Raw genomic sequence first — 27,301 nt, forward strand, 5'->3', positions numbered from 1 at the left:
ATATGGATTGGGCAGTAATATATATAGGTGTGGAGTTTTGGAGAAAAATCTGGGCTGAAAAAAATTAGATTTATTCTTCAGTTTTTAAGTTAAAATCTTGGAATTCTAATGAGTTATTCCAGGTCTTTCAAAAGGCAGGTGCTGGGAAGAGATTAAACCCAAAAGGTTTTATTGGGGAAAATGAGCGTGTGAGAGAAAACAAAAAGGCAGTTCTTGAGGATGGGAGAGCCATCAGACTGCCAAGCAAGTCTGATCCCAAGGGAAGAGAGGGAGATAAAGTTGGATGAAAGGAACCCAAAATTCTGTGGAGTCTAAGAAAAATTCAGTAACATTTTCAGAGAGAGCTAGAGCCCAAAACAGCCATCAGAGGAATCCCACTCTCCCAGATATACGAGCTGCCTTGGTATTCATGCCGCACCTGATTACTGCCTGGGAGCAGAGCTGTCAATGGACTTCAGAGCACAGCAGTCGGGGCCTGTGTTAGTTTCCTAAGGCTGCTGTAATAAATTACCACAGTCTTGGAGGCTTCAAATAACAAATTGATTGTTTTATAGTTCTGTACACCAGAAGTCCAAAATCAGTATTAACTGTGCCAAAATCAAGGTGTCTCCTGCCCACGGACCCTCTGGAAGCTCTAGGAGAGAATCTATTCCTTGCCTCTTCCAGGTGTTGACGTCTTGATTTGTGGCTTCATCTCTCCAATCTCTGCCCCAGTGGTCACGTTGCCTCTACCTTCCTGTTATAAGGATTCATGTGATGGCATTTAGGGCTATTATGAGTTGAATTGTGTCCCTCAAAGTTCACATGTTGAAGTACTAACCCCCAGTACCTAGGGATGTATATTTGAAAATAGGGTCTTTGCAGAGGTAACTGATTTAAAATGAGATCATTAAGGGGATTCTTAATCTAAAATAATTAGTTTCCTTATAAAAAGGGTAAATTTGGACCCAGACACAAACAGAGGAAAGACAAAGAGAGAAGACGGCTATCTGTAAGCCAAGGAGAGAGGCCTGGGACAGATCCTTCCTTCATAGCCCTCAGAAGAGATCACCATGCCAACATCTTGATCTCAGACTTCTAGTCTCCAAAACTGCAAGACAATAAATTTTGGTTGCTTAAGCCACTTCATTACAGCAGTCCTAGCAAAGTTATTTAAAGATCCATCCAGATAAATATCCAGTATAATACACTAAGAGCTGCTTCTCAAAAGATATTCTCTGCTGTTGATGGCGTGGCCTTATTACAGAATCCCAGGAGCCTGCATTGTGATTCTCCCACTGTAACTTATTGCATTTTTATCACCACTGACACCTCCAACACTCTAGAGGGTGCTGGATCTTATGGCTCAGATGGCAGGGCTGACTGCACCATGGCCTGGACCTGCTGCAGAAATCTTTCCTTCTCTGGGCCTTACTCAAAGCTGGTGTCCTTCCATGTCACCTGGAATATAGACTGGAGGAATATTACTTGGTGTGGAACATGTTGCTTCTAGAACCCAAAAAGCCATCTCATGAAAGAGTACATAACAAGCTCACTCTAACAGAGGGGTTTGATGAGACTTTGGGTCAACTCAGACCCTGTGTCCAAAAGTCTTAGAACTGTCTGGTTATTCCTCTTTTTCCACAGTGTACAGGGACCCAATTAAATGGCCATGGTGTCCCTTTGGGGAAGAATTGGAAAATCACCAGAGTATATATTATATTTTTCAGCTGATGTTGTAGGGTCTCATCAAGGGTCTCATTCAATGGGTTCCAGTTATGAAAAATTGGCTCAGGTCTGGCAGTTGCACAAGAAGTCAGGAGGTTTTGTTAGGGTCATGTCCTTCAGTCTCCAGCTTCTTCACTCTTGCATTTTCAGTTGTAGAGATTCAACACCCCTGTCATCTGCCTGTTTATTTTGTCCCTATTAACCATCTCTGCAACCCCTGGCAAGTTAAGTACCTTAGGTTGCTGCTCTCACCTTGCCAATTTTCATTGTAATTGTGGCCTCCTGGTATCTGGAAATAAAGTGCCACCACCTGGCTTCTGTTGCTGGTGACCCATCATCCCCATGCAGCCCCAGTCTGTGACTCTCTTTTGCCAACATCACTGTTCACTATCGAACTTCTGGGTGCATTCCATGGCCTCAGTGAATGGTGCATCCTCTGGGATCTTCAGACCCTACCTAATACATCCATTTCAGCATGGCCACCTGCCTCAGCCTCTTTATTTCTTGTCTGTCAAGGTACCTTAGGCATTTCCAATAACATTGTCCTATCCCCTGTGGTCCTTGCCCATGTCTTAAATCTTCTGTCCCAAGATAGTGCTCCCAAGCCAATGAAGTCTTGTTCACCAGACTCACCTTCTGGCCTCGTTAATCAAGCACTGGCAAAATTCTATCCCAAGGGCCCTCCTCAGACTCCATCTAGTTCACACAGATGAGACTTTGCAATCTTCAGGTGTGTAGACTCTTTCCTCCCTTACCAGGTCCAGCATACTCACAGTTGGGTTGTGCTAAGGTCTAACCCTACTTTTCAACCTGGCAGCTAGGAAAAGAGGTGTGAAGGAGGCTTCTGTTGACTTGAGGGGGAGCCTTCTGCAGCCTCTTCATGCACAGTGCAAGTGCCAACCCTCACCAGGGAAGGTGAAACTCCAGGCATTTGGGGCTGTAGAGGCAACATCCTCAGGGGCATCTATCCAGATGTTCTCATCCTAGTTTTCAGGATTTCAGTATTTTTGCCAGAGACCTGGCCTTCTTAATAACAGATTTATTTTACTTTCTTAATCCAAAGTCTCTGGTGCTATACAGTTCTCATAATTAGGCCTTTAACCTCCCATTTAACTTTGTGCCCCCGCTTCCACTATAGGTGATAAGGACCTGTTTATATGCCACCACCAAGGCTCTCTGGCTCTCATGCTTAGCCACTAAGCACTTATTAACACGTCTCAGTCTTCCATCATTCTGCATGATATCAGTACAACTTAGCAGTCACCAGCCAATTGCACTGTCTTGTAAGCATCGTTCCCCCATATTTTCCAAAATGTCTGCAGCACCGTACTTGCTGCAGACTTCCTCTACACCAGGACATCACCTCCAGTGATATTGTTAGCATGTGAGCTGCTAACTTGTGCCAGAAACTATGTGTGCCCCACCTAGCAACCAAGACAGTGTCCTATTTGCCTGCCAGGTGGTGGGAGAGTCAATCCCAACCCCTATGTTACATCACATTTTCCTAGACCACGCCTAGTCACACTCACAGTAGTCTGGGTCCACTGAGGAGTAGATGTCAAGACAGGGTTAAACATGCGATGATTTTACTAAGGAAAATGTCTTTGTATGATAAAATAGGGAGGGCACTGGGTAAGACTGGGAGAACTCTCAGGTCATGAGCCATGCCTAAACTTGAGAGAAAAAGAGAGAGAAGTTCAGGTAGAAGCACTCTAGGCTGCCGTGGGATCTAAGAAAGCTTCACCAAAACTGTTAGGGAATCCTGGAGCCACAGGTGACAATCGGAGGACTCTGATGTCCACCAGGGACAGGTCTGCCTTAAGTACACATGTAGCAGGCAGTCACTGCTGGGAGCGTAGCCCTGTCACAAATGTGAGTACCAATGTCGGAAGCACAGCAGCTGGGGCCCTTGATCAATTATGCTCCCTACAGTCAGAGACTTGGGAGGCACGTTCTCATTCCCCCACAACCAGGAACATAAACTAATTTGATAAATTATCTGGATAGTAAATCTTCACAAATCCTCTGAGGTCCAGAATTCAGTAATTTAATACTGGTCCTACTAACACATACGAAATGCTACCTAGCAAAGTCCATATAATGTATCTGATAAACAAATGAGTAAATGATCAGTTTAAAGAACAAATATACAAAAGGGGGATCCATTGTCCTTCTTTTCCTTTTTCACTGCTATAAACCAATAAGGCTCTTATTTCCTATCTCAGCTGGTGAGTGAAGCAAATATTGTCTCTCTCTGTCCATCATCCCTGCAATCAAGTGTGCCCTGTGTAGGGTTAAAACTGCTGCCATCCTTAAAACTACTGTTAATACATCATCCCACTATTAGGAAATATTTGTGGTCATATTGTTTTCCAATAAATAGAGTCCAAACATCCTGACCTGGCCTTCATAGCCCTCTATCCTGTGCCTTCACAACCCTTTGAGTCTTATCAGCAATTTCCGACCTTTAGTGATTATTATATTCCTTGCTATACTCTCACCACCTTTAATTTTTAGTTTCTAGACTTTGGTTAATGCTGTTTAGTTCCTTGAAATGTATTCTTTCCATCATCTGTTAAAATTGTACTTGATCTAAAAATTCCAACATGAACAATGGTCATGGGAATTCCTCTGATCTCCTCATGATGAAATGATCCTTGGCATTTCTAAACCCATGGACACTTTCAGTTTTCTCTTTATATTTGAAATGCAGCCTTGTATTATAATTTCTTATTTATGAATTTTATGACACCCTTCTGGATCACAACCCGCAGTTCACAGCAATGGTCATAGACTTCAACACAATGACTTATGGATATAGGGGCTCAGTAAATATCGGTGACATTAATTACCTAAGAATGAATTTGGTTTCATTTCGGCTATCCAAAATATGTCCTTTGTTGTTTTGTCCCTCTTGAATTTTTTTCACTGATCAACATTACACCAAAAAGGAAAGAAAAATGAAATTATATCCATTTAATATTGCAAAATTGTATTTTTTCAAATCTGGCATTCAAGGAAGTAGAATCATTTTATACAAAAGGCATCTCTTTTCTTTCCAGTCAATAATACATGTATTGGAAAGCAAGAGATACAAAGGCAAAATTCATGTTACTTTTGGCATAATTTTTATTCAAGGATAGAATTTGCATTCTCTTACAACATTCTTTTCACTCTCTTCAAACTCTGAACAGTGCATAATAGAAGTATTTTTAAATGAAGCTCTTATGTTTTCCTTTTAAATTAAATCTATGCCATTTTTTAAAATTGTGCTACTCACAGTATTATGTCAACACTGAAAAGCTGTAAATACCCTCTGGACCCAGAAGAAAAGAATACACCACATATCTCTCCAGCACAGAGGTCTGTGTTGAACAAGAAAAACAATTTTACTTCAAAACGGAGGGGTACAAAGAATAATTTTTAAAATACAAACATGCTTAGCTTAAAGACAAAAATTCTTAAAAGGAATTAATCTAAAATCCAAGTTCCTTCATAATAAGCCTCCTTGGCAAAGAAAGGCTTTATTTTTTTCATTTTATTCCATCGATAAAAAGCATGCAATTTAAAAAGTCTACAAGATTCCAGCTTTTGATCTGATGCAGTAATTCTCATCCTAAACTACTTCCTAACTAACTCTTCTTTGTTTAAACTGAAAATAAAATTTTCTTGCAGCAGACTTTCTGATTTTCGCAATTCTCAGCTTTGAGGACCACAGATAAGTCTCATCATAAGCTGGTTTGAAATGAAGGTTAATGTGTTAATGACTGTTATGGGTTGAATCTTGTCCCCCAAATCCATATGTTGAAGTCCTCATCCCCAGAACCTCACAATGTGACCTTGTTTTTAAGTAGGGTAGCTGTGGATGTAATTAGGCTAAGATGAGGTCATGCTGGAGTAGAGTGAGCTCCTAACCCAAAATGACTGATGTACTCACAAAAAGGGAAATTTGGACACAGACACACACAGGGAAAAAAAACATACGAAGACTAGCGTTATGATGCCATAAATCAAAGAATGTCATAGAATACTGGCCAACCAGCAGAAGCTAGGAGCGAGGCATGGAACAGGTCCTTCCTTAAGCCTTCAGAGTAGCATGGCCCTACCCACACTTTGATTTCAAACGTCTAGCCTCCAAATTGTGAGACAATAAATTTCTGTTGTTTAAGCCACTCAGTTTGGTGGTTTTGTTACAGCAGCCCTAGGAAACTAATAGTGACCTAATGTGAAGTTATTATTTAAAGTAGTTTTACTATATGAATATAGTCTCAGAAATATGTCAAATTATAAGCAAAATTCCTTTAAAACAGTTAAAGGTCCTCAATATCAAAAAGGTCAAATCCAGCTCTGAGCGAGTTAGCCAACCTATAGTGAGACTCCAGAATAAGGGGCTTTTGCTGTGCTAGTAAAAAGGTTAGGATAATTCAGGAAGAGTACCATTGAAGTGCTAGTATTTTTCACCCATATGCTCTCCGTGTTTGTCAATTCCCAACTGCATACTTTTTGTATTCACAGCGAGGAGCACTGGATCTCTAACAGGACTTCCCTTTTTTGTTTTCTATCAAGAAAAAGATTTCTTCAGTTTTGTTCAAGTCTAATATCTCAACATTCCTGGTATATTGCCACATAAGACAGGAAGGGGAAAAAAAGGCAAACTACAAAACAACCTATTAAAACACCATAAAGCAAATAAATGTGGTGCAGGCAAACACATACACATGCGCGCACACACACACACACACACACACACACATACACATTCATATACTAATGCAAGAGTCTTGGAGTATTTGGAAGACAAAGGGTAAGGAAAAGATACATTCATAATAACTCCTTATGTCTTTAGATCAAGACCATTTTAGTTACTATAAAGATTTTTGATAGCACAACAATGTACCCTGAAAGGTGCTCTTTTATCTGCAATTCTTAGAAAATCAGAAATGTAGTTTTGAACCATTTATTGTCCTTTATACTTTTCTGCATTTTTATTACAACAATCATTATAACACAGTTTCAAAATGTCTAACACACATGCAATTTGTCTCAAAGAGAAAGAAGAGCAAATAAGGCAGAAAAAACTATTTGAAGAAATAATGCCTGAAAATGTCTAAAATTTGTTTAAAGATATACATTCATAGATTTAAGAATCTCAGTAGCCTCCAAGAAGACTCTATATTAGGAAAGCTGTGCTGAGACATATCATAGAAAAACTGATGAAAACCAAAGTTGCAGAAAAATTCCTGAGAACAATCAACATATTACAAACAAGGCAACAACATTTTTAAAGTGCTGAAACAAAAGCAAGCAGACCCTTCTCTATACCAGCTGCAGTCACAGATTTCCTAATCTGAAAGCCTGAATTAATTTATACAGAAATATATTGATGGAAATGGACTGCGCATATGCCAAAGCCGTAGGTTTTAAGGATACTCAGAGACTTACGTTCCCCAGGAATAGTCTGCAAGTGTGTCATCACAGTCCCCAAAGGTTAATAACCATTCTCTTTAGAAAGCTTGGAAAAGCATGTATTTTGAATGTACAAGCACGAACTCTACTAGACAATATTATAGCATCTCATTTATCTGTTAGCTTTCACCGTGTCCATTTGGATCAGAATATCATTAGACTAATACTTTCAGTGAAATGGAAGAGTTTATAAGATCCTAAGATAGGAGAATTATAGTGGGGAATCTCGAAGTATCAGGGGAAGAATGTGAGGCCCAGATACCAGAGAATCCTAGTAGAGAAGACTTCAAAAGAAGTAGGTGGCAAAGATGAAATTTGCCTATTCACATTACAAGTAGGGCTCACTGCAGCAATATATTCTTTTGACATATGTTTGCAGCTGCAAAGGTAAGTGAAGTACTATTGAGAGAGAGAGAGAGTGAGAGGCCTCATCCTTTTCTAGGTTGGCTGGGGGTAAATGGATTCAAATCTGAACAGACTGGAAGTAGAAGGGAACACAAGAGTCTCACACTGAGACCCAAATTTGTGCTAAAAGAGAAAAGAGCTGCAGAATCTGCTCCCTCCAGTCAACGTTTGGCTGACTTGAAAATAGCAAAGGTTACAGCAATGTTAAATCCATGGTTTTAACAGAGCTATTACACATTGGGGAAAACTTCTATTAAGGCATAAATGATAATAAATATGATGATAAATCTTAAAAATAAGGTAACTGTATTATGTTTCACATTCTCTTTCAATGCAGTTTCCTTCCACCCTCATATAGTTTTATTTTCGTTTAGCTGTTCAAATGAAAAAAGAAAACCAATTAACCTTTTTTGTCTGTTTGTTTAAAGCAGATAACTTTTTCAAAGTGCAAACAGCTGCAGTGAATGTAAATAACAAACATTGGTCCCAAGTACCGCCAGTTTGAACCCCATACTTAAAGACACAGGAGAAGACCCTTTTCCTTTCATGGGTGGCTTTTGCTGGATGAAACATAAGGAACATTTTATCATATAGTCACTAAAACATGCACGTCTCCACAGTCGCATATGTTGCTGTAATTTTCACCATCTAGGCCACTTGTAAATGGAAGCATTTCCATACTGATTGTCCAAAGGTAAAATGTAAATTACCTAAATAAAATTGAGCATGGTAGAGAAAATGCTGAAGTTCTAAGGCACAGGCCTTTATTGAAATATGAAGACTCTAATTTCTCTAAGTTTTTTTTTTTTTTTAATTAATATGTGAGAACACCGGCCAAGAAGAAACATTTCAATTTCCTAAAACTGATGAAACTCAGAGAGGTAATATTTTATACTTGAGAATCTTTGTTTGTAATAAAATAAATAATAGCACTAGAACTAGCTTTTTGAGATGTGAATTCTTAAAAGATTAGACCATTTCCTCCTGGGCATAGAGATAAATTGACATTTTGAAAACCAGAAAGAGTATCTAGTCAATAGGACTTTCAAAATTAATGAGACTTTCTGAGCTATCATTGGATAGTGTAGTTAGGAACAAAACAAAGACACAGCTAAACAACTGTTCCCTGAGTTCTAAAATAAGGAATCACTCGCTGATAAAGTCAATGATACTAAGCATGATTATTACATTTGAATCTATAATTTTATTAGAATGATATTATGTCAGGATAACCTGCTTCACTCCAATATCCCACATCAATAATTTTATTTTTTGGTTTTGTTGTTTGTTTTCCGCATCAAATAGAGTCAGAAAGAGACTTTAAGACAATATAAAGATATTTAAAGTTGTAATTATCAAGGAGCCAAACTTCCCTACACAAAATTATGAAGTAGGAAAATGTGACCTTCAGCCTTCCCAATTCATTTTGTTTCTTTTCCTTATTTCTTTGTTTCTTTTCCTTATTTTTAATTCACTATGTTCAGAGTGTCAAAAATGTATATACATGTATATTACCTATACTACAAACTCACCCTAAGTGTAAAATGCTTAATATTTTGTCTTTCTCACAGTATGAAATCCTCAGAAAGGAGCACAACTATGAAAAGAGTGAATAAATAATTGTGGATCATCCAATTTAAGCCTTAGCAGATGAGAAATGCTGATAGAGAGCACCTTCCTAAATATCCCTTCTACAACACGTCACACCAATTTCTTACAAGGAAAGGAATCTTACTCATGGTGCTTACGAAAAGATTTTGAACTATCTTCATTAAGGAGTTTGAGCAAATTCCCTGGAACAGGTCATTCACTGATTCTCTCAACCATGGAAAGAGCTTCAACTAGCTGCCAGGACCTGTGTTTGATGGACTAGAGACAAAGGTGAGTAATAAAATACTTTCCTTGAAGGACCTCATGGTCTATAGAGAAACAGACAGATAATGGCCTTACATTACAAATCTATGTTGCAAATATAGATATGTAGAGAGGCTGCTGGGAGAATACATTTTCAGGACAGAACAATTGCTACTCGATCTAGTTTCTCTAGAAGTAAAAATAAGAACAGGTTATCACCTACAAAACATGGAATCATTATTATTCTTTTGTAGGTATTCTGTCTTTTCTCTCTGGGTGCTGTTGAGATTCTTTTTTCTCTGTGAAGTTCCACAGATTCACACTGTTTTACCTAGGTCTATATTTATTTTCATTCTTCTTATTCAGGATTACTGAATTTGAGAATTTGTATCTTTTATCAGTCTAGTGATATTCCCAGGATTCTTCTTTCAATACCCTCATGCCCACATTCTATTTTCTCCATACTCTTCTTCTAGAACTTCTATTAGATGTTCATTGGAAATCCTTATTTCATTGTTCAAGATTCTCGAACTCCCTTTGAAATGTTTTTTGTATATGTTTATCCATGTATGCTAAATTCTGAGTTCTCTATCTATCTACTCTATCATAATCTATTCAGCTCATTAATTCTCTTCTCAGCTGTGTCTAATCTGATGATTGCCCATTCCAATATTTTGTTTCTCCCAGCTCCCCTATCTCTAGACTACATACTCTTGAACTTATTTTAGGGATGATCTAGTTACAAGAAACAGAAACCCAATTGGCTTCTATTCAGACTGAGATTTATTTGTGAGGAACCAGAGGAAGTCGTGAAAGCCATAGATAGGAAGTGCTCTCATGTTTCAGGTGAGACTGGATGCATATACTGGAAAGCCATCAATCTCTCATCTATGTGTGCATTTTACCTTTTCTATATAAGCTCCAATTTATCTACTTTGATATTAACAGAAGTCAGTGTCCTTATAAGGCTAGCATCTGTAAAAGATTCATTTATTTCTCATGTTAATTCTCAGAGTCTTTGGGAAATATGAAGACCTCTAAAAATGAGCAGAATTATAAGAAACACTTAACAACTCTTTAGGCATAGACAATTGCTAATCAGAAGAAGATTCCGGAGGTCCCTCCCTGTACCCACAGTTGTGTTATGGGGGTCTGGCATGTCCTAGCAGCGGTAACTAGGTGGTGTTGGAGCGTTAGCAGGCTCAAAGAGTTGGCATCTTTTACTCTATTCAACTATTTATGTGGAACATAATGGTTCTCATAAATGTCCCTTGCCTGGATTTTAATCAATCACATTTAGTACAGGTTTAATTATTACTGTCACCAATATGACAATTAGACTGTGCTAAAAGTACCGCCCTGAAGGAGACTAGCCTCACAGTCCCTCCTTCTTGGGCAAGCACCCACGTGATCCACAACCTGGACTGAAATCAGTTAAGCCAATCATATTTTCTCTCCCAGGAATTGGGAAACGACAGAAATTCATGTTAATAAGCTATTGATGCAGGACAATAGCTTATGAAGACATTTAACATTGATTCTTAGAAGTGAACCTGGTTCGAACTCAAGTACATAAAGGGACACAGGTAGGGTGAGATGAAATAAACACACAGAGAAGCAGAGACAAGACAGGGAGAACGAGAGAGAGCAAACCTTACTGTCTCATGGCTTCAGCAAATCCTGGTTCCAGTTGCTCTCCAAGCATGACTATATTTCCTGTCTGTGAGTTCCTTAAGATCTCCTGATTCCTTATAACAGATACCCTTTCTTAAGATGGCTCAGTTAGATTTATTTTTATCATAATGAAATCATCCCTAAGAAAAAGCCCAGCAATATCTATTCTAGAGTTTGGGGAGGTGGAAGAAACCAAGTATTGGAATGGAATATAAACAGTGATTTGGAAGTGCTTCATCTGGGTTGCTGGTTCTTAGCTTTCGGTTCATAGTTTTCATTAACAGCCTTATCAAAGTTATGAACAAAAATCTAGGTGAGTTATGCTAATATATACAATGAAATTCAATTATATTTTTTTAAAAAACACATGTTTTCAAACATGCAAAAAAGCATTTCAAAAATAGTTACAAAGCATTAGCTGGCATTTGAATTAAAAACAGATCTTATCATCCAAATGAGAAATGTTATATTTTACTAAAAGTTTTCTTTCATGAAGTTAAGACTACAGTGTTCTGGGACCCATTGAAAATATTAGTTAACAGAAATTAAATTATGTGTCATGGATTATTCAATTTGTTTGAAGATTTCACAAGATTTCACACATTTTCTCTTCTAAGCTTGAGAACAAAAAATAAGGCAATCTATGTTATGCATATAAAATCCCATGTGCAGGCAGATCGTGAAGCTTAGATACAAAGTAAAATGCCACAATATAATGCTTTTTTCATTTAAATGAAGATTCTATAGAACTGGCAGGGTTTTTTTGTTGTTGAAAAATCCAAAATCTTTTATGTACAGGTGTTCTTTCAAAGTGCCTTTCAAAAATGGGGTATACACAGAGTACAGTTGCAGGAATACCAAATAGCGAGCCTGCCCAAAAATATCTCTCCTGATGATCTGTCATTTCATCGTCTGGGGTTCATTCTTCGTGAGCGGTCCCTCTGCAGGCATCTACTTTTAAAATGTCATTACTGTCGGTCTGGAAGTGTAGAGAAATGGTAGTTTCGCATAATTGTCTTCCAAAGTTATGTTCTGTTAAAAGGGATTTTTTTTTTTTTTTTTTTTTGGTCCCATTAGAAGGCAAAGTGTCAATAGCCATTGATTGACAGCTAGTGCAGCCTCTCAGAGACAAAGAGGCAGAAAATTCCCCGAGGGTCACTCATGAAAACAGCCTGAACTACAGAAGCAAACGGAGCAGGGCTTTTCTGCAGGGTGTGTTAAAACTGCAGAGATAAAGCAAGTGAAGGCAGGACAGCAATGTCCAGAAGCAACAGGGAAGAAATCAGTTGTGGGATGAGAGAAAGGACAATTGTAGTAAAAACTTCTTGTTCAGTTTAATGAGAATCAGCATGGGGCAGAACTGGCTGCGGCTCTGGGAAAACATAAGGCCATTAGTTAGAGTTTTGAAGGAAATTAATTTTAAAAATTTGACACATATAAGGCTTCATGGTAATTTTGAGGTTGCATCATCAGAGCAGCCAGGTCAAAAGATAAAAGCAGACATTTAAAAATCTCCACTGTGGGTGAAGTGTTGGATATAAAAAGAAAGATAATATTAAGTGAGAGCTCTTGACTGAGGACCTTGATAATAGGATTTAAAAAAAAAAAAAAATAGTTGAAATTAGTAGCCTGGGCTCATAGAGATGCAATATGGACTTCAGAGAACAGGCTTGGGAGTGATATTGCCTGGGTTCGAATATTCCTTCTCCCGTAGACTCACAGTATGATCTTACGCTGTGGGTTGAATATTTCATTATTTGTAAATTGGGGAAAGTTGCCCTTAACTCACAGGAGACTGTAGAATATGTGAGTTAATATGTGGAATGTAGCTACAATATGTGTGCCCAGCACATCACACATGATCAATAAATACTAGCTACGATTTTAGTTTGAGTGGTGTTTCATCATCTACTGTAAATATTGCTTAGAAAATATGAGGTTTGTAAAGGTATTTTGTGCACTAATAGTTTACTTTGATTAGCAAAAAAAAAAAAATTCTGCCAGGTTGGGTAGTGTGACTTTCTTATTTTAGTAATCAATGCAGGAGGAAACATTTGCTCCTTCAATCAATGCTAAATTAACAACCCCATTGGCTGTTGACAAGCTGAATGACAGCCCAAAACCCCAAAGTCATTCTCAAATCTCTCAGCACTATGCTGATGGAAACACTTCATTTCCGTCATGACAAATGTCAGAAGAAACAGCCCAGTAAGTAAAATGGGAGAGATTCAATTACATAATTTTAGATGGAAAAATGACAGAAATTATCTGATGGAAGGTCATAATATTGCAGAGAAAAAAACTTGAGGGACAGAGCGGTTAAATGATGTGAATGAAGTCCCACAACTATTCAGCACTGCAGAGCCAAGACCCCATGCACCATGTCTGAGGACTTAAAGGGTCGGATTCACGCCGACGCACCAGGCAACCTCCGCTCCCTGACTGCATCAGATTACACACACTGCAACATCACTGAGATATTTTTCTTCCTTGGTAAAAGATTTCATAAACAAAAATAATATACATAAAAAGGAACCATTTTTCAACTTCACTCTTTTGCCTAGAGGTGAATTGAGATCTCTCGGTGCAAAGGCAGGGGACTTAACATGACTGTTCTTAACTGCAATTTGATAGAACGCTGAGCTCTTGTCCGAGTCTAAAGCAGTACCCCTCCCTTCTCTGTTCGCCTGTCATACTAGCTTCTCTTTAGTGTTCTTTTCTTAAGTTCACCAGGTTTCCTCATTAAGCCATGTTTCCTCTTCCTCAACTGCATTAGACATCTCCCTTTGAAACAGTAAAAGCCTGCACTTTGTGAAAAGAAGAAAATAATAAAAGAGCAAAATCAAGTGTGGTGAGATATTTTTTTAACGTTCTTTGTCTGAGCCAGATCTTCATTCAAACTCAAAGAACTGGGTTTCAATTCAAAGTTAGTTTCTGTAGCTGCCTCCAGCTCACAAAGCATTTAAAAGCTTCTGTTCCCACTGTATTTCCTGGCAGGGTACACTTTTTTTTCTGCTCAGCGGGAACATATTGAAAGATGAACATTTTATCTACTCTCCTCCCTGATGTTAAGATATTCTCTTTTAATTCCTGTCTTACTGTGTTGACCTCCTCAACCCCACCCTGGCCCCCAGCTGAAACTCTTTCTGCTGCTTCTTTTTGGGGCCAGCAAAGTAACCCACAGACTTGCCTATACTCCTCCCATTCTGGGTTATTTCCAGTAGCAACATGGTCTTCTCAGACCCTCAAGAATGAATGCATGTGTTCAGGGGCTTTCCCACTCCTCCTCCAGCTAGTTCATGCCCACCTGCACGTCCTCCACCCATTCACAGAGCTTAGAGTTCCAGAATTCCTTCCTATGTGAATAAAATTGCAAGAACACTAATGAGTTTTTCATATTTTCCCAAGAAACTATGAGAAAAATATCTCAGTAATGACACTGGTTTACAAACACTTGGTATTCAAGAATGAATTACTAAATATTCTGCCTTTAAAAGCTGTCATTTGGAGATACCTATTTTCATTTATAATTTTAGCACACGTGCACATACTTTGGATCTTTAAAATGAAAATCTCAAATCCATATAAGCAACATTGATGTTGATTTTGAAAATGTAATTTTGATTGCAAAGACCTGGCAAATGAAACTTCTTAACTCTAGCGAATCAAATGATTCGTGACCAGATATCATGGTTCACTGTATACTGTTTTTGTTTTTCATTACATCCTCAGTTTTCTAGTTTCTTGAATATGATTATTAAATTATTATTATTACAACATACATTATAATATATTGGGTCAATTTAAGTACCAGTTATATGCTTATAATACTCATTTACCAATGAATCATTGAATTTTTTAAGTAAAGCCCTTCTTATTAAGACATATTATTCTTTATTATTTTTACACAGGCCTTACTTACATTGGACAAACCTATCCATGCACACTCACAATAAAGAGTATCTTTAATTTTCAGAGTAGTATATGGGCCTTCTATGAGAAATAGGATATGATCTTACATAAGCAAATTTCACCAGAATATTCTGAAGATAATTATATCAAACCAATTAAAATTAGAGGAACACCCATGTATCCTCTTCTGTTATGGAAACTACTTTCTTTATCACAATCATTTAGACACTTTAAAAATCAATATTTAAAAATATGATTTCTTTTTTAAAACCACTGTGAAATTACTCTTCCTGAAGCTCATTGTTGAAGTTGGTATACTCTGAAAACCACACAGAGGAAAGGGGGAAATGACCAGAAACTCTTATTCTCAATTAAATAAAGCTCTCTTCCCATAGTAGCTCTGGATTTTAAAACTATTGCTTTCTAAAAGCTCAATTTTATTAATATTTAAAACACCAGAGACCAACATATATTTATTGAAAAACAAATATACCACCGCACAAATTCCTGGTGGATTGTTATATGTGGTTTATTCACAGAACTAGATGCATTGATAAGAAGTAGCCAATCATTGGCCCAAGAATTCCACCTTAATTTTGTTAGCTTAGTAATATATGATGATGGGGTTTACACTAATTAGTCCTTAGAATGTGTTTACAGTCACTCAAAAGCATCTTTCTTTACAAAGATAATTGTAGCAGAAAAAATCTTGCTCAAGTCATTCAAATCAATGTTCTTGAACTTGGCCCATTTATGTGCTGTGTTAGTAAGTTGCCAGTGTTTTATATACATTTAACTCTGGATTTCTCACCACCAGACCAGAAATAAAACCTATGAATCAGAATAAATTGTTGCCAAGTTCATCTTAGTAAATATAAGTATCATTAATATCTTGTTAGCAAGGATTAATATTCTATAATTTAAGTGGCACTCTTTAAACAAACAACAAAAAAAATCAACCAATTGCTACTCTAGAGTTCAAAATCTCTTGACAATTAACATGCAGCAGAAATCATATAAAGAATAAAATACTGTGAACAACTCAAATAAAAACAATGCAAAATCTTAGTTATTCACCAGATATTGCATACTGGTATGTTAGCATGATTTTTTTTCAGCTCAATTAAACTATCATTTATAATTTTCTTAGAACTCTATGTTTTCTCATTATGGGTACATATTTGTATTATTCAGGGTCCTCCAGAGAAACAGAAACAGCAGAACCAATAATCAGCCCACTCAATTAGGGAGGTTGAGAAGTCGCAACCTCTGCCCTCTGCAATGTGGAGAACCAGGAAAGTCTGAAGGCGTGAGAACCAGGAGCGCCAATGCCCAAGGACAGGAGGAGATGGACGACCCAGCACAAGCAGAGAGTGCGTTCCCCTTCCTGTGCCTTTTTGCTCTATGTGAGGCCTCTATGGACTGGATGAGAGGGGTCTCACATTGGTGAGAGGGGTCTTCATCACTCAGTCTACTGATTCAAATACTAATCTCTTCCAGAACCACCCTCACAGACAGAACCAGAAACAATATTTTACTAGCTGTCTAGGCATCTTTTGCCCAATCAAGTTGACAAATAAAAGTAACCATCATACACTGGCACAAAAACAGAATCATAGATCAATGGAACAAGATAGAAAGCCCAGAGATAAGCCCACGCACCTATGGTCAACTAATCTATGACAAAGGAGGCAAGGATATACAATGGAGAAAAGACAGTCTCTTCAATAAGTGGTGCTGGGAAAATTGGACAGCTACATGTAAAAGAATGCAATTAGAACACTCCCTAACACCATACACAAAAATAAACTCAAAATGGATTAGAGACCTAAGTGTAAGACCGGACACTATAAAACTCTTAGAGGAAAACATAGGAAGAACACTCTTTGACATAAATCACAGCAAGATCTTTTTTGATCCACTTCCTAGAGTACTGGAAATAAAAACTAAAATAAACAAATGGGACCTAACAAAACTTAAAAATTTTTGCACAGCAAAGGAAACCATAAACAAGACGAAAAGACAACCCTCAGAATGGGAGGAAATATTTGCAAATGTATCAGCAGACAAAGGATTAATCTCCAAAATATATAAACAGCTTATGCAGCTTAATATTAAAGAAACAAACAACCCAATCCGAAAATGGGCAGAAGACCTATATAGACATTTCTCCAAAGAAGACATACAGATGGCCAAGAAGCACATGAAAAGCTGCTCAACATCACTAATTATTAGAGAAATGCAAATCAAAACTGCAATGAGGTATCACCTCACACCTGTTAGAATGGGCATCATCAGAAAATCTACAAAGAACACATGCTGGAGAGGGTGTGGAGAGAAGGGAACCCTCTTGCACTGTTGGTGGGAATGTAAATTGATACAGCCACTATGGAGAACAGTATGGAGGTTCCTTAAAAAACTAAAAATAGAATTACCATATGAATTACCATATGATCCAGCAATCCCACTACTGGGCATATACCCAGAGAAAACCATAATTCAAAAAGAGACATGCACCCCAATGTTCATTGCAGCACTATTTACAATAGCCAGGTCACAGAAGCAACCTAAATGCCCACTGACAGATGAATGGATAAAGAAGATGTGGCACATATATACAATGGAATATTACTCAGCCATAAAAAGGAACAAAACTGGGTCATTTGTTGAGATGTGGATGGATCTAGAGACTGTCATACTGAGTGAAGTCAGAAAGAGAAAAACAAATATCGTATATGAGCGCATGTATGTGGAACCTAGAAAAATTGTACAGGTGAACCGATTTGCAGGGCAGAATTTGAGACACAGATGTAGAGAACAAATGTATGGACACCAAGGGGGGAAAGCCGCAGGGGGGTGGGTATGGTGGTGTGATGAATCGGGCGATTGGGATTGACATGTATACACTGATGTGTGTAAAATTGATGACTATTAAGAACCTGCTGTATAAAAGTATAAATAAAATTCAAAAAAAGAAAGAAATATTTAGGGTTAACAATAACATAGATAAGTTTAGCAAATATTTAGAACTCATTAAAAGACAAATCTCAATATCTCCACTACAGACCTTTAAAGTAGGCAGAGTAGATGAAGGTATCCTCACTCTAAAGACATGGACAAGCAAAGAATTAGCATGCAGTCCCCATGCTAGACAGAAACGGTCCATGCCTCTACGACATACTGATACACACTTAGAGCAGGCTAAATGGTTAGGAGTCCTGAATATAATTGGATATTTTTGAGTCCACAAATTGAGTTGAGTGCTTCTCAAAATAAGTTGGTTTGGGCCGCCATCATATTTATAATAGATTTATTTTTCAGTGGTGCTTACCATGGCTTTTCTACAATTACACTGGTAGTTTTAAAAATTAACACCAAAACCTAAGCCCTACTCAAAGAATCTGAATTAATGGATCACAGTGGGCTTAGACAAAGGCATTTTTACAAGTGTCCCAAGTGATTACAATAGTAAATTTTAGTATAAGTACCACAAGATTAAGAAGTTCTATGTTTTTCTTAATTGTACAATTTAAATGTGTGTGTATAACAAGTATGAAAAGAGAGTTATGTTCTTTACAGCTAATTTGAATCTTTTGAAATTTCTCAATAAACAGGGATTGCTAAAAAAAAAATATGATTGTCTTAGATGTGATAGAAAAACTTAAAATTTTTAAAATCAGAATTATTCTGCTTTCAAATTGTTCTATGAGCACTTTATACTTCAAATAACCTGAAACCATAAATGACAGGAGATATAGTATAAATTATGAAAGAAAGAGATTATGTAGTGGTATCAAACTGCTTGGGATTTAAAACAAATTTTTTGACTTCTGGCCAAGATGAAGTAGCCCCATTCCTCCTAGGTCTTGCAAAGTAAATAAGAATAGATGTGAAAAAGAAGAGTCAATCTTCTCTATGTTGTTCAGATGGAATGATTTATATCATTCTATCTTCTAACTCTGATTTTCCTCTGTTCACTCCACTCTGCTGATGAGCTCATCCACTGAAATTTTATTTTGGTTATTGTATGTTTAAGGTCTCTAAATTCCAGTTGATTCTTCTTTTTCACATCGTTTCTTAAGTGAGAATCAAATTGTACCATAGAAAGACATATATGTTGTAGAGTTATGGAAAACTGTAGGAGGAGAAACTGAAAGCAAAGAGATCATTCAGTGGAGTGGGAAAGGTGAAATAATAAAGGTTAATGTCCTGGGACCATTTATATTGGTAGATATTTTAGATAGAAGGCTTCAAATGTGGGGGAGGGTCCATAAACCTCAGGGAATTATGTAAGATAACAGGAATATAAAGTCTGCTCAAATAAAACTTGATTTCTAAACTATGCCAAAGATAGTCTTTCTCCCTCTGAGTTTTGTCTACAGCAGGAAAATGAGAGGTGTCAAATAGCACACAGCATCAGAGTATTTAAGAGGGGCAGTTGTTAAAAGTAGATTATGAAGAGTGAATTAGATGCCCTGAAGGACACCTAGAATCATGCTTTGGGACCTAGGATAAGAGACTCCAACATAGCTCAATGTGCATGATACTCCAGTATAACCATGTATATAGCAAATTCAAAACGAATTTTAAACATTTAAAATTGTTTACCAGTTATTTTTCAAACCACATTGCTGAATTTGCACAAATGCATATGGTTTCCCAGTGATCCAGGAAACCTGTTGCATAATTGTTTAGCAATTAAAGCATAAGCAGTTCTTTAGAGAAATGAACTCTAAAGTACTTAGAAAGCTATGCTATTACGTAATATTTATTATACCTGCTTCTGAAAGATTTCTCCAATCTGCCCATCTCCTTTTTCACAACTTCAACTCATTATCACAATTTAGTACTCTTGTTTTATATTCATATGTGCATTCTAAGCAAAAAAGTTTGTTAAATGAAAAGTAATGTTATATATATGCAGAACGAAAAATCGAATTTAGGTCAAGAAAGATATTTCTGCTTTTTATAAAAAGTTTTAATTAGGTATGTTAGCCTAGATACCGCAGAGTGTTATGCTGATTAATGCCTCACTCTTTTGTCCTGTTTGTGTCATTTCTCTCTCAGAGTAGGAGCTTATAATCCATTAAGACTATTTACTTAATTATTGAAGCAATTATTTCTTGATTAAAAAAGGAGGAGAAAAACAATTATTATTCAAGTATTACATGAACTGAAGGCTAAAAAAATTGTTTTTTCCTTTCTGGATTAAAGACTTAAGATGATTATTTTACTAATTGCAGTTAATTAGGCTTGCTCTATGCTATTACCCAATATCAAATTAATAATAGAGTAATTTATAGAAATAAAGTTTATATTTACAGAAGTCATTGCCTTCAAATATTCCAGATTTTACCACTAGGATTTTCCAATGCATATGCATATATGATAAACCTGGAATAGTAGGCTTAAAAAGTGATACTCACATCACAACCATTTCGTTACTTATTGAGATGTTTCCACCATTTGGTGGGATAGGGCGATTCCTCACCACCTCAAAGAAGCTGATATATACAAGGATCTTTTTTCTCTTTTAAAATAATGATGATGTATAACAATTCATTGAAGAATTCTACCTGGTTCTAAAATTGCTATCACATTTACCCTAATAACATACATAAGAGTTAATGTTACAGGATATTCGGCATTTTAAGTAGGAAGAAAGTAAAGCAGAAAATACCTAGAGACCTTGCCCAGGAGCACAATGTAAATTTCAAAACCAGCAATATCATTTTGTTGCATATTGTGCTCCAGGTTATACCACTTTGTCATTTAAAAAATGTTTTCCCCAGAATACCACAACAGAAACTCTCTAAGCACTCTGTTAAGCGCTAGTTGCTGCCACCATTACCTCTGAAAGTACTCACCACGCCTACAATATCCTCATGCTGCCCTTGACCTCTGTTTTGGCAAAGTTTCAGCAATGCACACATTCTCTGAGTTGTTTCAACCTCTTTTAAATGCAATGTGCTGTATTTCTCACTGAATGAACAACTTGTAAGATATGGACAACAGCTACCATTGGGTGAATTGTCAAGGTCTCTCAGGAAAGCTCAGCTTCCCCAAACTTGAGTCTATTTTTCCATCCCAGGTCACTGCCCTAAACTCCTACCCTCCACTCCTCTTCAGGTAGTTTCCTGGGACTGTCCTGTGGGTACATTTTCTATTCACCTGTCATTTCTTTTTTTCCTTCTCTGATTTCTAACTTTTCAAAAATAACTGAGGAACATGAAGCAAATTTCTTCACAAAGCATGTTACTAATTATAAAAGATTCACATCTAGGTCTTTTTGTTTTAGTGGTTGAATCATTTAGTAGTAATTCCTGGAAAATAACTTAGGAGTAACAAAATTTATTTTAAAAATAACTTCATAAAAACTCAACAAAATCACAAAAACCACATAGGGTTTTAGTGGATTATTTTTGCCCCTTCCCAAATTCAATACTTCTTTCCTTCCCTTTTATGGTTTTTTTAAGATCATTTTAAAAATTGTACAAGCAATTCTTGCTCATTGTAAACTGCCAAAAATATAGGAATGTAAAAACATGAAGAAGAGATTTCTTCTATCATATGAACCCCGACTTGTACCTGCCATTAACACTTTGAGGTTTAGCCTTCCAGACCTATTTTCCTACCTACCACAGATTTTGCTTCATGGTCCTGTCCACTGAGATGCTAAGGAATCCCCAAACCAGGCATCCTTCAGTATGTTTACCTCCCTTTTATAGAATCATCTGGTTTTTCGTTTATTCTTTACCAAATCTATTATTTACAGTATAAATGTTACCTTTTTATACTCAATATATATCACTCTTATAACACAAAGCCTTGCCAAGGACATCAAAAGCCAACTTTGGTAGCCAAAGCTGAGTAATGATTCTTTCTCTATATATTTCTATGGTAACAACCCTAGACTAAGGTCAAAAGTGTGAACAAAAACTTTCTTGTTACTATAACAAAAGGAATTAGAAAGGAAAATCATCTAGGCTTATGTAAAAAGAGAACATACATATGTATGTGTGGGAACAGTACATAGTTGATAAGAGTGTCTTTCATACATAGTTTTTTTTTTAATAAAAAAATGACATTGCAATTGCTAACAACACATTTTTCCTGATTTAGTATATTATGGACATATTTCCATAACAGTAGATATAAAATTCTTCTTACTTTCCAATAGTTGTATGGTCTTCTATTGTTTGGATACATCAACTTTAAGAAACCATTCCCTTATTTGTGAAAAATGTTATATGGATTTTATAATTCATTAAAAAATTCAACAAATGATTACAGATACTACCAAAAATTTTTTCTCTTTATAAAAAGAAAACATTATTTGGGGGAGTCTTCCTTTAAGAAAAGAATTATCTTTAATTAAAAGGTGATCATGAAACAAAAATATTTGGACATAAAGATGACATTTTTTCAAATGTTTTATGCTGAGTGTTTTATAACGTTGATAAAGAAAGTAATTTAACGCCCTTTCAAATAAGCAAAGAACTTTGTTAATTGACTATTCAGATTGAGTCAAATGTTTCAAGAAAGATTTTATTTGACTCTGCTTCATGTTACATCATGACTAGTATTTCTGCTTTTTCTCAATTAAATACATCGAGATAAATTTTATTTCATTGAAAACAAACAAACCAAAAAAAGGCAAAACATATAAAGAAATAAGCCAAATATTAAAGAGTCAAACATAAAGAAATAGATTTAGATTCCCAAGTACTTTACTTTTAAAAATATCAAATACAGAAAATAAAGTTATGCATGCCATTATGAAAAAATATAAAATATATTTCTTTTAAAAAAGTTGGGGGGGGGCATGAAAAAAAGACTAACAAAGACCAGGAAGTTTGGAGAAAGAATAAAATTACAAATGAGACATAAAATAGCTTCAATTAAGAACTCAATGAATGGACAAATTAGTGGCAACTTAAATAAAGATCATTGATTTGGAAGAAACATCTGAAATATTTAGTTTGTTTTCGGGAGAGAGATGGAGATGATAGAGATGAAAGAAAGAAAAAGAGAGAGAGAAGGAGTATGAGAAAGAAAATATAAATAGCAGTTAAAAGCCTAGGAGAACAAGAAAGTCAAATGTTTATCTAATTAGAGTCCTGTAGAAGAAAAGAGTTAGGATGGGGTCAAGTAGTATATGAATCTATAATAAAATAGAAATTTCCAAAATATCAAAAACATGAAGTCACAGAGAAAAGAAGCACAATGTACCAGAATTTCTTCACTCAATAGATAAAAACTAGACACATCACAGTGAAACTCTATAACACCAAAGCTAAAGAGCAGAACTTAAAAGCAGCCAAAAAACAAAACAAAAAATCACCTAAAATAACACAGTTAGTCTGAAAGTAGACTTGATGACATAAAATATATAAAAACATATCATTTGAAATATTTCAGAAAAAGACTATCATCCTTAATTGTGTATGTGCCTAGTGAAACTGACTTTCAGAAACTAAGGGAATATAATGATACTTTCAGATAAATGCAAAATTAAGAGTGTTTACCATCAACGGACATCTACTATAAGAACTTATAATGAATATTGTTCAAGAAGACAAATGATCCCAGAAGAAAGGCCTGAGATTCAAGAATAAATGAAGAATGCGGAAAATGTTAAACATATGGGTAAATCTAATAAATGTTTATAACATAGTAATAACAATAATAATACAATAATGTCTTATTTCTGGGGTTTTAAAATGCAGAATTAAAATACTGAACTACTCAAGAGAATGAGAAGACAAACCACAGACTAGGAGGAAATATTTGCAAAAGACATAGATGATAAAGGACTGCTATCAAAATATCTATAGAACTTTTCAAACTCAACAATAAGAAAGCAAACAACCCAATTTAAAACAAAATTTTAAAAAAGACCAAAAAGACAACTCAGCAAAGAAGATATGCAGAAGGCAAATAAGTATGGGAAATGATGCTCCACATCATATGTCATCAGGGAAATGTAAATTAAAAAACAACCCAATTTGCGGGCTTCTCTGATGGCACAGTGGTTAAGAATCCGCCTGCCAATGCAGGGGACACGGGTTCAAGCCCTGGTCCGGGAAGATCCCACATGCCCCGGAGCAACTAAGCCCGTGTGCCACAACTACGGAGCCTGTGCTCTAGACCCTGTGTGCCACAACTACTGAAGCCCACGTGCCTAGAGCCCATGCTCCGCAGCAAGAGAAGCCACCGCAATGAGAAGCCCGCGCACCTCAACGAAGAGTAGCCCCCGCTCACTGCAAGTCGAGAGAGTCTGCGCACAGCGACAAAGACCCAACGTAGCCAAAAACAAAAAAACAGAAAAACCCAATTTTAAAAATAGGCCAAGGACCAGAAAAAAAACCAAAAACCTCAACAAAGAAGATATCCAGATGGGAAATAAGTATGTGAAAAGATGCTCCACATCATACGTCATTAGGGAACTATCACTACACACCGGTTAGAATGGCTACAATTCAAAACACTGACAACACCAAATGCTGGTGAGCATGTAAAGCAATAGGAACTCTCATTCTTTGCCTGTGGAAATGCAAAATGGTACAGACACTTTGGAAGACAGTTTGGTAGTTTTTTACAAAACTAAACATACTCTTACCATATGATCCAGCAATTACACTCCTTAATATTTACCAAAATGAGTTGAAAACTCATGCTCACACAAAGACCTATACACTAAAGCTTCAGAAGTTTTTATTTATAATTACCAAAACTTGGAACCAATCAAGATGTCCTTCAGTAAGTGAAGAGAATAACTGTGGTACATTCAATGAAATATTACTCAGTGCTGAAAAGAGATGATCAAGTCATGGAAAGACGTAGAGGAAACTTAAGTGCACATTACTAAGTGAAAGAAGCTAATCTGAGAAGGCTACACACTGTATGATTCCAACCATATGACATTCTGATGTCCCTTATCAGATTGCCAATCAATAAAATATCACTACTCTCCAATGCTAGACAAAGTGTGGAGAAAGAAAGTCACATAAAGTGCTGAGGGAGGTCTAACTTGCTACCATCTTTTTAGTACCTTTTAAAAACAATAATGTTTATGTCTTTTGATGCAGAGATATATCAGTAATGAATACCTTTATATTGTATTTTATATTTACCTGTGTAGTTATGCTTACTGGTCTTTATTTCAGCACACGGATTTGATTTGTTCCTTAGTGTCTTTTCATTTCAGCCTGAAGGACCCCCTTTAGTATTCTGCTAGTGGCTAACTCTAAATTTTTTGTTTGTTTATCTGGTAACGTCTTAATCTCTCTTTCATTTTCGAAGGTTGGATTTGTTGGATATAAAATTCTTACCTAAAGTCTTTTTTTCTTCAGCATTTTTAGTATGTCATCCCACTGTCTTTTGGCCTTATGAGAAACCTGCTATTAATCTATTGAGGATCCCTAGTACATAATTAGTTGGTCATTTCTCTTTCTGCTCTGAAGAGTCTCTCTTTGGCTTATGACAGCCTGATTATGATGTGTTTAGGTGTCAATTCTTTTTTTCAGTTATTCTACTTAAAGTTTGTTAAGCTTCTCAGATCTGTAAATTCAGGTTTTTCATTAAATTTGGTAATTTGTCAGACTATTTTTTTTCAAATATTCTTTCTGCGCTTTTCTCTCTCTTCTCTCATTCTGGGACTTCCATTATGTTTATGTTGATATACTTGTTGTCACCCCACTGGTTCTGAGGCTCTGATAATCTTTCTTTATTATTTCTTCTCTCTGTTCCTCAAATTGGATATTCTCAATTGACTTATTTCAGTTTCACTGATTCTTTCTTCTGCCTGCTGGAATATGCTTGTGAGGTCTGCTAGTGATTTTTTTTTTCTTTAATTTCAGTTCTTATACTTTACAACTCCAGAATCTCTATTTGATTACTTTTTATAATATCTATTGATACTCTCTATTTTATGATACATCATTCTCATAACTTCGTTTAGTTCTTTAGACATGGTTTCCTTTGCTTCTTTGAGTACATTTAAAATAGCAGATTTAAAATTTTTGTCTAGTAAATCCAATGTCTGGACTTCCTCAGGGACAGTTTCTATTGATTGTTTTTTTTCTTTTACATGGGACATATTTTCCTGTTTTCGCATTTACATTTTTGTTGTTTTAGTTGAAAACTGGACATTTTAAATAACAATATGACAAACCTGAGCAGATTCTCTCCTGTTTCCAGGGTTTGTTATCGTTGCTGGTGTTGTTGTCTTTGTGGTTTTGCTGTTTGTTTTGTTAGTGATTTTCTGCACTAATTCTGTAAAGTCTGTATTCTTTGTCATCTGTGGTCAGTGGAGTATCTTCTTGATTCATTTAGTGGTCAATTAATTATTAGACAGTGACTTCCTTAAGTGTCTGGAACCATTAAGTATTCCAGTCTTTGCCCAGGGGCTCTTTGTGAGTGGTGGGGCATGCCTCTAACACAGACAGACAGTTGACAGCTGCCTTTGCCTTCACTTCCTGCTCTTATGCAAAAACCCAAGGGCAGCCAGAGAGCTTATGTCCTTCTCAAGTTTCTCCTGAACACGCGTACAGTCCAGGGCAAGTGTAGAGTCCTATACATGCGTGTGACTTTCTAGATTTCCAGAAATCTGTCAGAGCTGTTCGAAGCTCCTGAGAACATCTTACCCGCAAGATTTACAACTTTTTGGTTAGCCTATTGCTTGTCCCAACTCTTATCCACTGCTTTAAGCAGCTCTGATGTTGAACAATGGCTGCTGATGTTTTCTGACAAATGCCACCCTGGGGAAAAGGCAGTTCACACTGGTAGATCTCTGAGTTAGATCAAATAAAGAAGGAGCTTGCAAGTGTGGTCTTCCAGGGAACTACCAGACAGGCCAAATAATGGAAATTACCTGGGAATGAGGCTTTGAAGGACCTCCAAACCCATTCTGTCCCTTCCAGTGAATGTCAGGTTGCTGATTTTTGCTATAACAGTGGGCTGTTGGTTTTCAAAGCTATCTTATAGCTGAGGAGAAGGGGATGGGTATAGAGCAAGTTAATGCATTACAAAACTCACCATCTTACAGAGATTCTTCATTAATTTTCCTAAATAAATGCTCCCCAGATTTCTACAAGCCTTTGGTTAATTTCTAAAGCTCTGAAAACCATGGATTTGGAAATACGTCCCCATATTCTCAGGGCTTTAATGGAGGAGGGATTCTTGAAGATCCTCATTCCTCCATTCCTGCTGATGTCACCACGCATGAGTTTTAAAGAAGAGAAACGCATTTAGGTTTTAAATGGTCATTTCAGTGTTACGT

At 36.6% G+C, this 27,301-nt stretch overlaps 1 long non-coding RNA gene across 1 annotated transcript in view; it reads right to left on the minus strand.

Annotated features, from left to right (window-relative positions):
* The window catches only part of LOC137776768 (uncharacterized), a 551,097-nt gene that overhangs the window by 516,049 nt on the left and 7,747 nt on the right, over window positions 1–27,301 (minus strand). The window lies entirely within an intron of this gene.

Source organism: Eschrichtius robustus, chromosome 14 (assembly GCF_028021215.1).
Source record: "Eschrichtius robustus isolate mEscRob2 chromosome 14, mEscRob2.pri, whole genome shotgun sequence".
NCBI lineage: Eukaryota > Metazoa > Chordata > Mammalia > Artiodactyla > Eschrichtiidae > Eschrichtius > Eschrichtius robustus.